This window comes from Rattus norvegicus, chromosome 9 (assembly GCF_036323735.1).
Source record: "Rattus norvegicus strain BN/NHsdMcwi chromosome 9, GRCr8, whole genome shotgun sequence".
Taxonomy (NCBI): domain Eukaryota; kingdom Metazoa; phylum Chordata; class Mammalia; order Rodentia; family Muridae; genus Rattus; species Rattus norvegicus.
In genome coordinates, this window is record NC_086027.1 from 53,375,250 (window position 1) to 53,390,791 (window position 15,542).

The window sequence follows — 15,542 nt, forward strand, 5'->3', positions numbered from 1 at the left end:
AATAGGGAACAATCACTTTCCTAACAGGTTTTTAACCCACAGAAACTTAAAAGGTGAATTTTGATTCAGCAACTGAGTTTGTGTAAAATTCAATTTCTGAAATTTTCTCTCAAGAGAAAACTCATCACTTGAGACAGCGCTCTACACCCTAGACCGGTGGTTCTTAATCTTCCTAATGTTGTGACTCTTTTTTTTTCCCCTTTTTCATTTATTGAATAATAATTTTATTTACATTTCAAATGTTATTTATTCACTTTCTCAGTTTCCCAGAAATAAGCCCCCTATCCCATCCCTTCTTCTGTAAGGGTGTTCCCCTCCTCATCCACTCCCCCTGACATTCCCCTCCACCGGGGTCCAACCTTGGCAGGAACAAAGGCTTCTCTTTCCATTGGTGCCCAACAAGGCCATCCTCTGCTGCATATGCAGTTGGATCCATGGGGCAGTCCATGTGGGATGTCTGGTTGGTTGGCATTGTTGTTCTTATTGGGTTTCAAGCCCCTTCAGCTCTTTCAATCCTTTCTCTAATTCCTCCAACAGGGGTCCCGTCTCAGTTAAGTGGTTTGCTGCTAGTATTCACCTCTTTATTTGACATGCTCTGGCTGTGTCTCTCTGTAGACATCTATATCCGGTTCCTGTTAGCATGCACTTCTTAGCTTCATCAGTCTTATCTAGTGTTGGTGACTAATATATATTCTGGCTATATATATATATATATATATATATATATATATATATATATATATATACATATATGGGGCACATGTGGGGCAGGCTCTGAATGACCATTCCTTCAGTCTCTGCTTCAAACTATGCCTCCACATCCCATCCTATGAATATTTTTGTTCCCCAATTTAAGAAGGACTGAAGCATCTGCACTTTGGTTGTTCTTCTTCATGAGCTTCATGGGGTCTGTGGATTGTATTTTGGATAATTTGAGGTTTTGGGCTAATATCTACTTATCAGTAAGTGCATACTATGTGTGGTTTTTTCTTTTCTTTCTTTTTTTTTTTTTTTTGCTTTGTTTTGTTTTGTTTTCTGTGATTGAGTTACCTAACTCAGGATATTTTCTTGTTCAATCCATTTGCCTATGAATTTCATGAAGTCATTGTTTTTGATAGCTGAGTAATATTCCATTGTGTAGATGTACCACATTTTCTGTGTCCATTCCTCTGTTGAAGGGCATCTGGGATCTTTCTAGCTTCTGGCTATTATAAATAAGTCTGCTAAGAACATAGTGGAGCATGTGTCTTTGTTATATATTGGATCATCTTTTGGGTATATGCCCAGGAGAAGTATAGCTGTGTCCTCACGTAGAGCAATGTCCAATTTTCTGAGGAATCTCCAGACTGATTTCCAGAATGGTTGTACCAGTCTGCAATCCCACCAACAATGGAGGAGTGTTCCTCTTTCTCCACATCCTCGCCAGCATCTGCTGTCACCTGAGTTTTTGATCTTAGCCATTCTCACTGGTGTGACGTGAAATCTCAGGGTTGTTTTGATTTGCATTTCCCTTATGACTAAAGATGTTGAACATTTCTTTAGGTGTTTCTCAGCCATTCGGCATTCCTCAGCTGTGAATTCTTTGTTTAGCTCTGAACCCCATTTTTTAATAGGGTTATTTGTTTCCCTGCGGTCTAACTTCTTGAGTTCTTTGTATATTTTGGATATAAGGCCTCTATCTGTTGTAGGATTGGTAAAGATCTTTTCCCAATCTGTTGGTTGCCGTTTTGTCCTAACCACAGTGTCCTTTGCCTTACAGAAGCTTTGCAGTTTTATGAGATCCCATTTGTCGATTCTTGATCTTAGAGCATAAACCATTGGTGTTTTGTTCAGGAAATTTTTTCCAGTGCCCATGTGTTCCAGATGCTTCCCTAGTTTTTCTTCTATTAGTTTGAGTGTGTCTGGTTTGATGTGGAGGTCCTTGATCCACTTGGACTTAAGCTTTGTACAGGGTGATAAGCATGGATCGATCTGCATTCTTCTACATGTTGACCTCCAGTTGAACCAGCACCATTTGCTGAAAATGCTATCTTTTTTCCATTGGATGGTTTTGGCTCCTTTGTCAAAAATCAAGTGACCATAGGTGTGTGGGTTCATTTCTGGGTCTTCAATTCTATTCCATTGGTCTATCTGTCTGTCTCTGTACCAATACCATGCAGTTTTTATCACTATTGCTCTGTAATACTGCTTGAGTTCAGGGATAGTGATTCCCCCTGAAGTCCTTTTATTGTTGAGGATAGCTTTAGCTATCCTGGGTTTTTTGTTATTCCAGATGAATTTGCAAATTGTTCTGTCTAACTCTTTGAAGAATTGGATTGGTATTTTGATGGGGATTGCATTGAATCTGTAGATTGCTTTTGGTAAAATGGCCATTTTTACTATATTAATCCTGCCAATCCATGAGCATGGGAGATCTTTCCATCTTCTGAGGTCTTCTTCAATTTCTTTCCTCAGTGTCTTGAAGTTCTTATTGTACGGATCTTTTACTTGCTTGGTTAAAGTCACACCGAGGTACTTTATATTATTTGGGTCTATTATGAAGGGTGTCGTTTCCCTAATTTCTTTCTCGGCTTGTTTCTCTTTTGTATAGAGGAAGGCAACTGATTTATTTGAGTTAATTTTATACCCAGCCACTTTGCTGAAGTTGTTTATCAGCTTTAGTAGTTCTCTGGTGGAACTTTTGGGATCACTTAAATATACTATCATATCATCTGCAAATAGTGATATTTTGACCTCTTCTTTTCCGATCTGTATCCCCTTGATCTCCTTTTGTTGTCTGATTGCTCTGGCTAGAACTTCAAGAACTATATTGAATAAGTAGGGAGAGAGTGGGCAGCCTTGTCTAGTCCCTGATTTTAGTGGGATTGCTTCAAGTTTCTCTCCATTTAGTTTAATGTTAGCAACTGGTTTGCTGTATATGGCTTTTACTATGTTCAGGTATGGGCCTTGAATTCCTATTCTTTCCAGGACTTTTATCATGAAGGGGTGTTGAATTTTGTCAAATGCTTTCTCAGCATCTAATGAAATGATCATGTGGTTCTGTTCTTTCAGTTTGTTTATATAATGGATCACGTTGATGGTTTTCCGTATATTAAACCATCCCTGCATGCCTGGGATGAAGCCTACTTGATCATGGTGGATGATTGTTTTGATGTGCTCTTGAATTCGGTTTGCCAGAATTTTGTTGAGTATTTTTGCGTCGATATTCATAAGGGAAATTGGTCTGAAGTTCTCTTTCTTTGTTGTGTCTTTGTGTGGTTTAGGTATAAGAGTAATTGTGGCTTCGTAGAAGGTATTCGGTAGTGATCCATCTGTTTCAATTTTGTGGAATAGTTTGGATAATATTGGTATGAGGTCTTCTATGAAGGTTTGATAGAATTCTGCACTAAACCCGTCTGGACCTGGGCTCTTTTTGTTTGGGAGACCTTTAATGACTGCTTCTATTTCCTTAGGAGTTATGGGGTTGTTTAACTGGTTTATCTGTTCCTGATTTAACTTCGATACCTGGTATCTGTCTAGGAAATTGTCCATTTCCTGAAGATTTTCAAGTTTTGTTGAATATAGGTTTTTATAGTAAGATCTGATGATTTTTTGAATTTCCTCTGAATTTCCTCTGTAGTTATGTCTCCCTTTTCATGTCTGATTTTGTTAATTTGGACGCACTCTCTGTGTCCTCTCGTTAGTCTGGCTAAGGGTTTATCTATCTTGTTGATTTTCTCAAAGAACCAACTTTTGGTTCTGTTGATTCTTTCTATGGTCCTTTTTGTTTCTACTTGGTTGATTTCAGCTCTGAGTTTGATTATTTCCTGCCTTCTACTCCTCCTGGGTGTATTTGCTTCTTTTTGTTCTAGAGCTTTTAGGTGTGCTGTCAAGCTGCTGACATATGCTCTTTCCTGTTTCTTTCTGCAGGCACTCAGCGCTATGAGTTTTCCTCTTAGCACAGCTTTCATTGTGTCCCATAAGTTTGGGTATGTTGTACCTTCATTTTCATTAAATTCTAAAAAGTTTTTAATTTCTTTCTTTATTTCTTCCTTGACCAGGTTATCATTGAGTAGAGCATTGTTCAATTTCCACGTATATGTGGGCATTCTTCCCTTATTGTTATTGAAGACCAGTTTTAGGCCGTGGTGGTCCGATAGCACGCATGGGATTATTTCTATCTTTCTGTACCTGTTGAGGCCCGTTTTTTGACCAATTATATGGTCAATTTTGGAGAAAGTACCATGAGGAGCTGAGAAGAAGGTATATCCTTTTGCTTTAGGATAGAATGTTCTATAAATATCCGTTAAGTCCATTTGGCTCATGACTTCTCTTAGTCTGTCGACATCACTGTTTAATTTCTGTTTCCATGATCTGTCCATTGATGAGAGTGGGGTGTTGAAATCTCCCTCTATTATTGTGTGAGGTGCAATGTGTGTTTTGAGCTTTAGTAAGGTTTCTTTTATGTATGTAGGTGCCCTTGTATTTGGGGCATAGATATTTAGGATTGAGAGTTCATCTTGGTGGATTTTTCCTTTGATGAATATGAAGTGTCCTTCCTTATCTTTTTTGATGACTTTTAGTTGAAAATTGATTTTATCTGATATTAGAATGGCTACTCCAGCTTGCTTCTTCTGACCATTTGCTTGGAAAATTGTTTTCCAGCCTTTCACTCTGAGGTAATGTCTGTCTGTGTCTCTGAGGTGTGTTTCCTGTAGGCAGCAGAATGCAGTGTCCTCGTTGCGTATCCAGTTTGTTAATCTATGTCTTTTTATTGGGGAGTTGAGGCCATTGATGTTGAGAGATATTAAGGAATAGTGATTATTGCTTCCCGTTATATTCATATTTGGATGTGAGGTTATGTTTGTGTGCTTTCATTCTCTTTGTTTTGTTGCCAAGACGCTTAGTTTCTTGCTTCTTCTAGGGTATAGCTTGCCTCCTTATGTTGGGCTTTACCATTTATTATCCTTTGTAGTGCTGGATTTGTAGAAAGATATTGTGTAAATTTGGTTTTGTCATGGAATATCTTGGTTTCTCCATCTATGTTAATTGAGAGTTTTGCAGGATACAGTAACCTGGGCTGGCATTTGTGTTCTCTTAGGGTCTGTATGACATCAGTCCAGGATCTTCTGGCCTTCATAGTTTCTGGCGAGAAGTCTGGTGTGATTCTGATAGGTCTGCCTTTATATGTTACTTGACCTTTTTCCCTTACTGCTTTTAATATTCTTTCTTTATTTTGTGCGTTTGGTGTTTTGACTATTATGTGACGGGAGATGTTTCTTTTCTGGTCCAATCTATTTGGAGTTCTGTAGGCTTCTTGTATGTTTATGGGTATCTCTTTTTTTAGGTTAGGGAAGTTTTCTTCTATGATTTTGTTGAAGATATTTACTGGTCCTTTGAGCTGGGAGTCTTCACTCTCTTCTATACCTATTATCCTTAGGTTTGATCTTCTCATTGAGTCCTGGATTTCCTGTATGTTTTGGACCAGTAGCTTTTTCTGCTTTACATTATCTTTGACAGTTGAGTCAATGATTTCTATGGAATCTTCTGCTCCTGAGATTCTCTCTTCCATCTCTTGTATTCTGTTGGTGAAGCTTGTATCTACAGCTCCTTGTCTCTTCTTTTGGTTTTCTATATCCAGGGTTGTTTCCATGTGTTCTTTCTTGATTGCTTCTATTTCCATTTTTAATTCCTTCAACTGTTTGATTGTGTTTTCCTGGAATTCTTTCAGGGATTTTTGCGATTCTTTCAGGGATTTTTGCGATTCCTCTCTGTAGGCTTCTACTTGTTTATTAATGTTTTCCTGTGTTTCCCTAAGGGAGTTCTTCACGTCTTTCTTGAAGTCCTCCAGCATCATGATCAAATATGATTTTGAAACTAGATCTTGCTTTTCTGGTGTGTTTGGATATTCCATGTTTGTTTTGGTGGGAGAATTGGGCTCCGATGATGCCATGTAGTCTTGGTTTCTGTTGCTTGGGTTCCTGCGCTTGCCTCTCGCCATCAGATTATCTCTAGTGTTACTTTGTTCTGCTATTTCTGACAGTGGCTAGACTGTCCTATAAGCCTGTGTGTCAGGAGTGCTGTAGACCTGTTTTCCTGTTTTCTTTCAGCCAGTTATGGGGACAGAGTGTTCTGCTTTCGGGTGTGTAGTTTTTCCTCTCTACAGGTCTTCAGCTGTTCCTGTGGGCCTGTGTCTTGAGTTCACCAGGCAGCTTTCTTGCAGCAGAAAAGTTGGTCTTACCTGTGGTCCCGAGGCTCAAGTTTGCTCGCGGGGTGCTGCCCACGGGCTCTTTGAGGCGGCAGCAACCAGGAAGACCTGTGCTGCCCCTTCCGGGAGCTTATGCAGCCTCAGGAGTGCCCACCTGACCAGGCGGAGAGGTCTCTCTCCCACGGGGTCTGGGAGCAGAGAGCTGCTGCGGGCCGGGATCCTCGGGTGTGGGACTTCCGGTAAACACAGGACGTGCCCGGTTCTAGAGGAATTCTGCCTCTGTGTGTCCCGATTTCACCAGGCAGCCTTCTTGCAACAGACAAGTTGGTCTTACCTGTGGTCCTGAGGCTCAAGTTTGCTCGAGGGGTGCTGCCCACGGGCTCTCTGCGGCGGCAGCAACCAGGAAGACCTGTGCCACCCCTTCCGGGAGCTTCAGTGCACCAGGGTTCCAGATGGCCTTTGGTGTTTTCCTCTGGCGTCCGAGATGTATGTACAGAGAGCAGTCTCTTCTGGTTTCCCAGGGGTGTCTGCCTCTCTGAAGGTTTAGCTCTCCCTCCCACGGGATTTGGGTGCAGAGGACTGTTTATCTGGTCTGTTTCCTTCAGGTTCCGGCGGTGTCTCAGGCAGGGGTCCTGCCGCTCCTGGGCCCTCCCCCACGGGATGTTGCGACTCTTTAATACAGCTCCTCATGTGGTAGTCCCCAACTGCTGCATGAAATATTAAATGCACCCACGCTACTGCTGGCAAGGCACCAGCGGACAGGCCGGCCTGTTCTCAGCCTGACGGATACTCTGACTCAGAGCTCCGAAATCGCTCTCTCCTCCCCGAAGCTGGCTGCCGCCAAACTCAGTCCATGCACCCAAATGTCCATGGTTGGCTGGGGTGCATTTCTGGCAAACTCATCCTCTGCCACCATACCTTTCTCTGGAACCCAGTTGAGTGGCCGCGTGAAGGAAAACACCATACAATCTTAGTTTAGAATCAACAGGTACCCTCTCTGCCACGAAGGATCAGGAAGTTTGTACTCTCTGCGTGGCTGAGAAGTTTTTCACCTACTAGAACCCGGCTAGGGTACGGGAAACAGGTGCCCTCCGAAACTAGAGCGCAAACTGCAGCCTACGTCCCACTGCAGCGCAGGAGCAACGTCATGTGAAAATGTCAACATTAACTCACCGGACCAGTTGAACTGAAGTAAGTAAGAGCTCTGAAGAGAAAATAGAAAGCGAGGAAGACACTAATCAAGAAAAGAGTCCAGATAATGAAGACCCTGGAGACTCTACGGATATCTGCCTCACTCTTACGGAAGAAGTATTGCTCCTGGGACTAAGAGATAAAGAGGGCTACGCATCTTTCTGGAATGAGTGTTTATCACCTGGGCTTCGAGGAGGCATCCCGATAGAGCTGGCCATACTGGGTAGACTCTATCTGGATCCTCCCACCATGCATAAGAAGAGACTCCCAGACAGAAAGGTCCTGCTAAAGTCAGCCAGCCCAACAGGTGATGTTTTGCTGGATGAAATGCTCACACACATTAAAGCAACTGAGCCAGCAGAAACTGTGCAGACATGGATCGAGCTACTCACTGGTGAGACATGGAACCCCTTCAAATTACAGTACCAGCTGAGAAATGTACGAGAACGAATTGCCAAGAACCTGGCAGAAAAGGGTATTCTAACCACAGAGAAGCAGAATCTCCTGCTGTTCGACATGACCACTTATCCAGTGATTAATACAAGAGAGAAATAGTGACAAATGAAAAGCTTCAAGACAGTGTGCTGGAACGGTGGGTAAACGACCCTCAGGGCATGGACGGGCGAACACTGGCGCTCCTGGTGCTGGCCCACTCCTCCGATGTCCTGGAGAACGTCTTCTCTTGTCTTACAGATGATAAGTATGATGTGGCAATGAATTGAACCAACGACCTAGTAGAACTGGACCCTGAAGTGGAAGGGACAAAGCACAATACCACAGAGACGATCTGGGCTGTGCTGGCAGCTTTCAACAAATCCTAAAGCCAGTAGGCAGGGTTCTCCTTTTCCTTGCTGGCTGCTGACTGACTGTCAGAGACCCCATCACAGAGTTTGGTGTGATAAGATACTGTCATCATTTCCCCTCATTTTGAATCAGACTCCTGACTTGAAGAGGACAACCTCAGGGCCTCTCCATGGGCCATGACCTTTTAAGCAGACTATTTCTCCTCACTTCCACTCTGACTGAATGAAAGGGGTGAACCCACACACATCTAATAAACGTCTCCTATCTCTGGGTTTAGTTCTAACCAGTGTGCTTCTGGATAAACAGGAGTTCCTATGGGGATTAGAGCTTTCCAGCAAGAAAATGATGTGAAGGAAATGAAGAGTAAACCATATTTAACTTTTTTTCTCCCTTAAAAAGAAAAAAGAATCAACAGGTAACACAATCGATGGGCATAGAAACTAGCATCCTAATTTTGTAAGCTACTCTAAATCCACCTAAATCCGAGGCCTCAGGTTACCTACATTGCGCTGGGGCTCTCTCTCATCATAAAGGAAGTTTCTCTTTCCTGCCTTCCTCTTCCTCTCTCTGACCCAGAAGTCCCACCTCCTTCTCACCCAGTGATTGGTCCCTTGAAATCTTTATTCATTAGGGGAAGGTTCTGTCACACCCAAACATAAACATTTTTTTGTTACTACTTCATAAATATAGTTCTGCTACTGTTATTACTTGTAATGTAAATATATGATATGCATGATATCTGATAAGAGACCCCTGTAAAAGAGTAGTTTGACCCTCAAGGGGTCATGACCCAGAGGTTGAAAAATGCTACCCTAGTCTGAAGGACTGAGCTTGGCTCTGGGAATTTATACCAAGTTCCCCACCAAACTTCCAACATCCACTTGCTGATGTCTGCTCATTTGAGCATGAGATCTGATCATTGAGAGTAGGCAGCTAAGAAGTAGTTTTAAAAGGTAACAGAAGACAGTCATAAGCAAGGGAAGGAAACATGACAAAAGCAGGGAAGTCAAAGAAAAGAGGGATAGAAAAGGAGGTGGGAAAGAAAGACATACAGTCAAAGAAAGCAAGTAAGAGGCAACACTGTCTCCAGAGAGCCTCTTTATCTCTGGGTATCACCACACAGCTTTGGTGATTAGACCAGGAAGAGGGACTGTGGACTAAAAATCATATCAGAATCCTGACTTTGCAGTTTTTTTCACCAAGAGTTGCAAGGCAGTGCTGGTGCTGGTGCCTTACAAGATCTAAGGCATGCCTAAGTATTGCTTCCTTTGAGGAAACGGAGGCCATATAACCCAGAGATCTCCTTCCTGATTCCAAAACAAGGACCTTCCTCTCACAGGGCTGGTATGAGTTCTTCCACTCTTGTAGTGGAAGCCTCCAGCACTACAGCACCAGCCCTGCCCCCAGGCCTTGTCCACACCCCTTGCTTAGAGTTGCAGCACAGTGGGAGCAGTGTGGAAGAACAGGAGCCTAGGAACCAAGCCCTGGGATTATCCCAGCTGCCAGTGCGAGCCCTGCCAGGCATGTAGTCTGGAGTTCTGGATTGAAGCAGAATCTCTGATGCGACCATGATGCTGTTAGGGATTCATAGATGAGGTTTAGGGGAGATGACTAGGTCATGGGAGCCGTGCTCTTGTGAGTAGGATTATTACTTCTATAAGAAACCAAAAAGGTATGATGTGTGGGAACAGTATAAAAGTGCTGTCTATGAACCACAAACCACCTTTTAGATGTAACACCTACTAACAGATTTTTTATTAGCTATTATTACTATTAATAAGGTTACTTCCTGCCTTCATTTCTTCCTACCTGTCTACAGAGTGGAGGGTAGCCCTGCTTAGAACTTGGGGAGTAGTTTCCACTAGGGATTTTCTGGAGTGATAAGCATGATGTTGAATGAAGGAGAGAGGGAGGACTGCATCTTGGCTTTGTGCTCTCACAGAATCAGACCTTGAATTGGATATGTGTTTGAGTTAACATGGGGATGGGCAAGAGGAAAGGGAAAGTGGTCAGGAAAATGAGAAGACACTTGCTGTTTGGCACACCTAGAAAGGAACTCCTGCAAACTTCGGACTAGAATTCATACCCACAAAACCATTTCCTTGGGGAAAGTACCCAAGGGTGTTTATTAAACAGCCTTACCATTTGATAACCAGCTCACTCCCTGCCTTCCTGAAAGATGATGCAAGGCGAGATTATCATCTCAAGGAAAGGGATGCAGATGCTGGCCCAAGGATGCTGAAAAAGAGAAGCATGCGAACAGCAGCGTAGATTTTAAGAGTCAAAATGGTGGTCTCTGAGTCAACTATTCTTGGGAAACTGCCTTTTGTTAGCGAGACTGTGCCCTTTCTGTTTCCTCATACGACACCATGTAGAAGCTATCTCTGCCCTTCTGCAGAGCTGGGCACCACTGCCTGTAGATGGATCTGATGTAGCCAGCATGCACCGGAAGCTCCTCAAGAACGGAGGGTATGGATGCAGCCTGGAGGTGGGGCGTCTTCTCTGATTGATATAGCAGTAGGGTACCAAAGCACTGTCTCAAGTGCGCCTGATGCCGTGATCAGATCAGGGTAACTTGCATACCCACTACCTTAACCTTTGATTTTTTTTATACTTTTCTTTTGTATTGAGAGCATTCAGGGGACTGTCTCCTTGTTATTCTGAAACGTATGATCACTTACTGTGCACTACAGAAAGTTTCATTTATACACCGGTGCAAATGGGGGAGGGATGCAAAGTAATCCTTTTGGTCAAAGGAAAAGTCTCAACAGATCTTGCCTGTTGAGCCTTCCCATAGTGGACGATCACACTTCCGCTGCATTTTGATAATCCCTGTCTCTGTACTGTGGATGCAAATCCAAGGGTCCTCAACTTTCCTGGAAATGACCCAGAGCATCCTCAGTGATCTAGGCTCACTACCACTGGGAGAACTCACATTTTGATCTTTCTGGTTTTGAGTGTTCAGTGAGCACCAAAGCTCAAGTCCAACTTAGATACAAAGCTTTCTTTCTGCTCCGACACAGCCTGGAGCATGTTTTCACTTGTCAGACAAAAGAGAAGAATCTCTGGTCTCTGGTGTACTCTGGGTTTTTGGCTTGCTATCAAGATAATGAATCTGAATAAATTGGTGGATGATAAGAATCCACTGCTCTGGGAGCTGCATTAACCGAGCCAGGCTGTCAGGGACCAGTGAGTAGATGCCTCTTCCTGATCTCAGAATGGCCCACTGTGCCCCGTAAGCATGGTTTCTGCTCCAGAGAGCAATTTGCTCTAATCACCCAAAAAATCAGAGCAGTGTCTTTATAATCCTTGACTGCCTCAGGACAAAGGTGCTGCCGTATTAGTGCCAGCTACAGCAAGGGCACTTACACATTGACGATTGCTCTAAACTGCCTATTAAAGAGAGCAGTCAATGTCATGGAACAATTTTAAATAAATGCAGATTTCCAATTCCTTAGTCTCCTTTCTCATCCTTGGCCTCTTTGTAGCTCTTTCCTTTAAAATGAGCTCCAGTTCAGTGCCCTTTGCCCAGCGTCTTTTCTGGGTAAGCCCCTGCTGGGTTTCTCCACTGACTTCTCTTTTCCAAGTAGGCAGGCAGGATCATCAGGGACGACACATAGAAACCAATGAGAAAAAGGAAGAGAGGATTGGGATCTAAAATGAAAGAAAAGAGAAGGAAGAGACAAGTGGAAGAGGAAATCACAGGTCTCCAAAGAAAGCCAAATGTCACAGCGCAAGCCTGCCTCTCCTCACTGCCCTCCTCTTCCAGCACCCCCACCTTCGTTGAAAATTCCCATTTCTAGAATCTAATTACATTTCTCTCAGTTCTCACTGTGTTTGCTTGACCCCTTCCCTGTGGCACCTGATACTTGCTGCCCGATTTGGCTCCTGTGGATATTGTGGAGGCAGAAATTGTCACTCGTGTTCCTGAATGCCTTTCATGGTTTGGGGCAGAACTTTCAAAAAGCTAGAACTATGGCAACCTGAATGCGAAGATCTGAGTATATCACCTCCCAAGTGCAGGTGCTGCAGGGTGACAGTGCTGAAGGTGAGATCTTCAGGAAGAGCTAGGACCGCAGGTTACTTCCTTCATGAGGAGGTTAAAGATACTGGGAAAGAGGCCCCAGGCAACCTTGGTTGGGTTGTTCTTCCACTCTCTGCCACAGGAGGACAGAATTTATTCTCTCTTCCTTTCATGCCCAGGCACATGAAGACACAGAAAAAGAAGGAGAAAAAAAGAAAAGGTTCACACCTTAATCTTGGGCCTCTTACATTCCAAAGTTATAAGGAATAGATAAATATTCTTTAACAAGTACTCAGTCTGTGGTATTTTGTTATAGCCCCACAAAAAATTAAGATGCAAATCTAGAATAAATTTTGCCAAAGAAAGACCAAGTCATTAATAATTGAATAGACTATTAGTTCAGAAAGCTTTCGGTACCTCTAGGAATTAAAAAAAAAAAATACATGGGACCATTGAAATGAGTCGGAGGGTAAAGAAACTTGTTGCCAAGACAAACAGCCTGGGTTGGATTCTCAGAAACTACATACAGAGAACTGATGAAAACTCTAAAAGTTCTACTTGACTTCTACCACACGAAGGCTGTGGTTCATCCATGTGCATACTAGCGGGCGTACACATGCATATGTGTGCACACAGATACACACAATGCATAAAGTAAAATATTTTTTTTTTGGTTCTTTTTTTTTGGAGCTGGGGACCGAACCCAGGGCCTTGCGCTTCCTAGGCAAGCGCTCTACCACTGAGCTAAATCCCCAACCCCAGTAAATTTTAAAAGTAAACAGATGTATGTTGGTAAATCTTCTCTGGGACAAAACACCCAAGATAATAAGCTTAAAAGAAAGAAATGTTTATTTCCTGGTCGATCTCTTGGTTTCAGAAGTGTCAATCCATGGCTGATTGGCTGCTTTTGAATAACAAAATGAGATCGTCATATTTACCCTTACTGTGACTAGAATGTGAAAGGGGTGGGGGGAATGTGGTTCCTCAGTCCCACAATCTCTTTTTTGAGACCACACCTTGAATGGCCTAAGCCAAGCTTCCTATGAGGCCCTACCTCCTAAAAATTCTACCACCTCTCAACAGCGCCACCAGCTGGATTAAGTCTTTAGCACATGGTGACACCTCAGTTCCAAACCATGCCGCAGTGTCAGGGTAAGATTGCTGCATCAGGCACGGGCAAATGTGTTACAGAATAACAAAACTAGAGCTTCTGGTGGACAGAAATCTCTGAGTAGCTTTGCAGAGTCTGCGTATGCTGGCTAGTCTTATGTCACCTTGACCCAGATGGAGTCATCAGAAAGACACTCAATTGAGAAAATATCTCCCTAAAATTTGACTGTGGGGAATTTCATTAATAGAGATTGATGGGGGCAGTTCATTGTAGGAATGCCAGTCCTGGTGGTAGACCTGCGCTCTAGAAGAAAGCAGACAGAGCAAGCCATGGGAATTGAGCCAGTAAGCAGCACCCTCCATGGCCTCTGCATCAACGTTTGGCTCCAGGGTCCAGTTCTGCTTGAGTTCTTCCCATCACTGCCCTTGATGAATGTTACATGGAACTGGGAGTAAAATAAACACTACCTGCCTTTGGTCATAATGCTTTATCACAGCCAAAGTAACCCCAACTAAGACACTGGGCTTCAGTTAGTAAGGATCAACATCCAAGTTAGATGTATTTTCCTAGAAACATAATTTCTCCTGGACATTTCACAGTGAGGCAAATACAAAGGCATGCAGTCACAAGCTCTTAGTCCTGAGTTTTAGATAGTTTTTCTTAAGATGAGTATTCAATGCATTTTCACTAAATAGCCTTATGGATGAAGTACACAACACACAAGGTGAAGTAAGTTAGCTTTGCCCAGTTCACAGGATCTACTCCAGTGAAGCTCAAGATCCTTTCAGGCCACAGAAATAGGAAGATGCTGTTTTTTAAATTTTATTTCTTTATTTTATATGTGTGTCTGTGTACTATGTATGTGCCTGGTAACTACAGAGACCAGAAGAGGCTATTGGATCTCCTAGAACTAGAGTTACAGATAACTATCTGTAACAATCCCCTTGTGTGTTTGCTGGAAATTGAACTCAAGTCCTCAGAAAGCGAAAGAAGTGCATTTCTTTCCAACAATACACCATTCCCCAGGAACTCGACTCTTCATATGGACCTGGGTTCCCTATTTCTTCCTGGTTACTCTTTCTAGCTTTTACTTTTTTTAGCTCATCTCTGGTCTTTCACGACTTCCCAAACCCATAGAGTCCCTCTCTATCAGGCACCCAAAGCTGCCACACTAGGCTGGGATTCAGATATGGAACATTTACTGTTCCGTCCTCCATCTCTAGATCCTTAGTTTGCTGCAGCCTGCATGCCTGAACCCCTCCTCCAGCCCGTCTCTATTTCCTTGTGACTTGGCTTCATGGTGGTGCTGCTTACCCAGGGTTTCCTAGTTCTTCCTGTTGCTCCTCTTGACCTTTCCTTCTAGCTCATGAGCATTCCTTAGTGATTCCACGCTGAACTGCAGAACAGATCTCTACCAAGAACCCCACAGCCACAAGCCTTGATTGGGGTTCAGGGACTCCATGTAACTGCTCCACCTGGCTGTACCACACTGAGCAACCAAAAACAAAGAGTAGAACACCCATTCAACAAGAATGAAACAAGATATATACATCAAAAAACATCATAAGCATCATAACTCCAGATGCTTAGATCCTAATGCAAAAACACAAAAATCAGTAGCCAAGACAATAAATATACTCCAGAAACCACCAACACTATCATATTAGTCCCCCCAAAGCAATTTAGCTGAGATGCAAGACAAGTGCTTCAAAATAGTAATTATTTGTATGTTTAAAGAGAAATGCTTCAAAATAGTTATTATTCATATGTTTAAAGACCTTAAAAACAATGTGAATACATGCCTATCATAAACTGTGAAAGTACAAACAGTTGAAATGACAAAATGAAGACAATTCAAGACAAGAAAGTACAATTTAACAAAGAATTAGAATCACCAAAGACAACCCAAGTGGAAAGAAAAACATGAATTGAAAAACTTTAGCAATAAACCTCACAAACAGAGTTAAAGATATTGGAAGAAAGGATTTCAGGTCTTGAAGACAAGGGAAGAGAAATATGATTAAAAATATATTGAATCAAAATAAACACAAAAATGCAAGGACAAAATATCTAGGCAATCTGGGACATTATGAAAAGATCAAATATACAGATAATAGGAATAGAGGAAGAAGAAACTCAGACCAATGGCACAAAATCATAAAGAAAATTTCTCCAATCCAAAATATGAGATACCTATCAAGATACAGAAAGCATATGGAACAAAA

General features: G+C 42.6%; 1 pseudogene; it reads left to right on the forward strand.

Moving 5' to 3' along the window:
• The first annotated feature begins 7,327 nt into the window (after positions 1-7,327).
• On the forward strand, positions 7,328-8,237 carry Golph3l-ps1 (golgi phosphoprotein 3-like, pseudogene 1; annotated as a pseudogene).
• Positions 8,238-15,542: the final 7,305 nt, after the last annotated feature.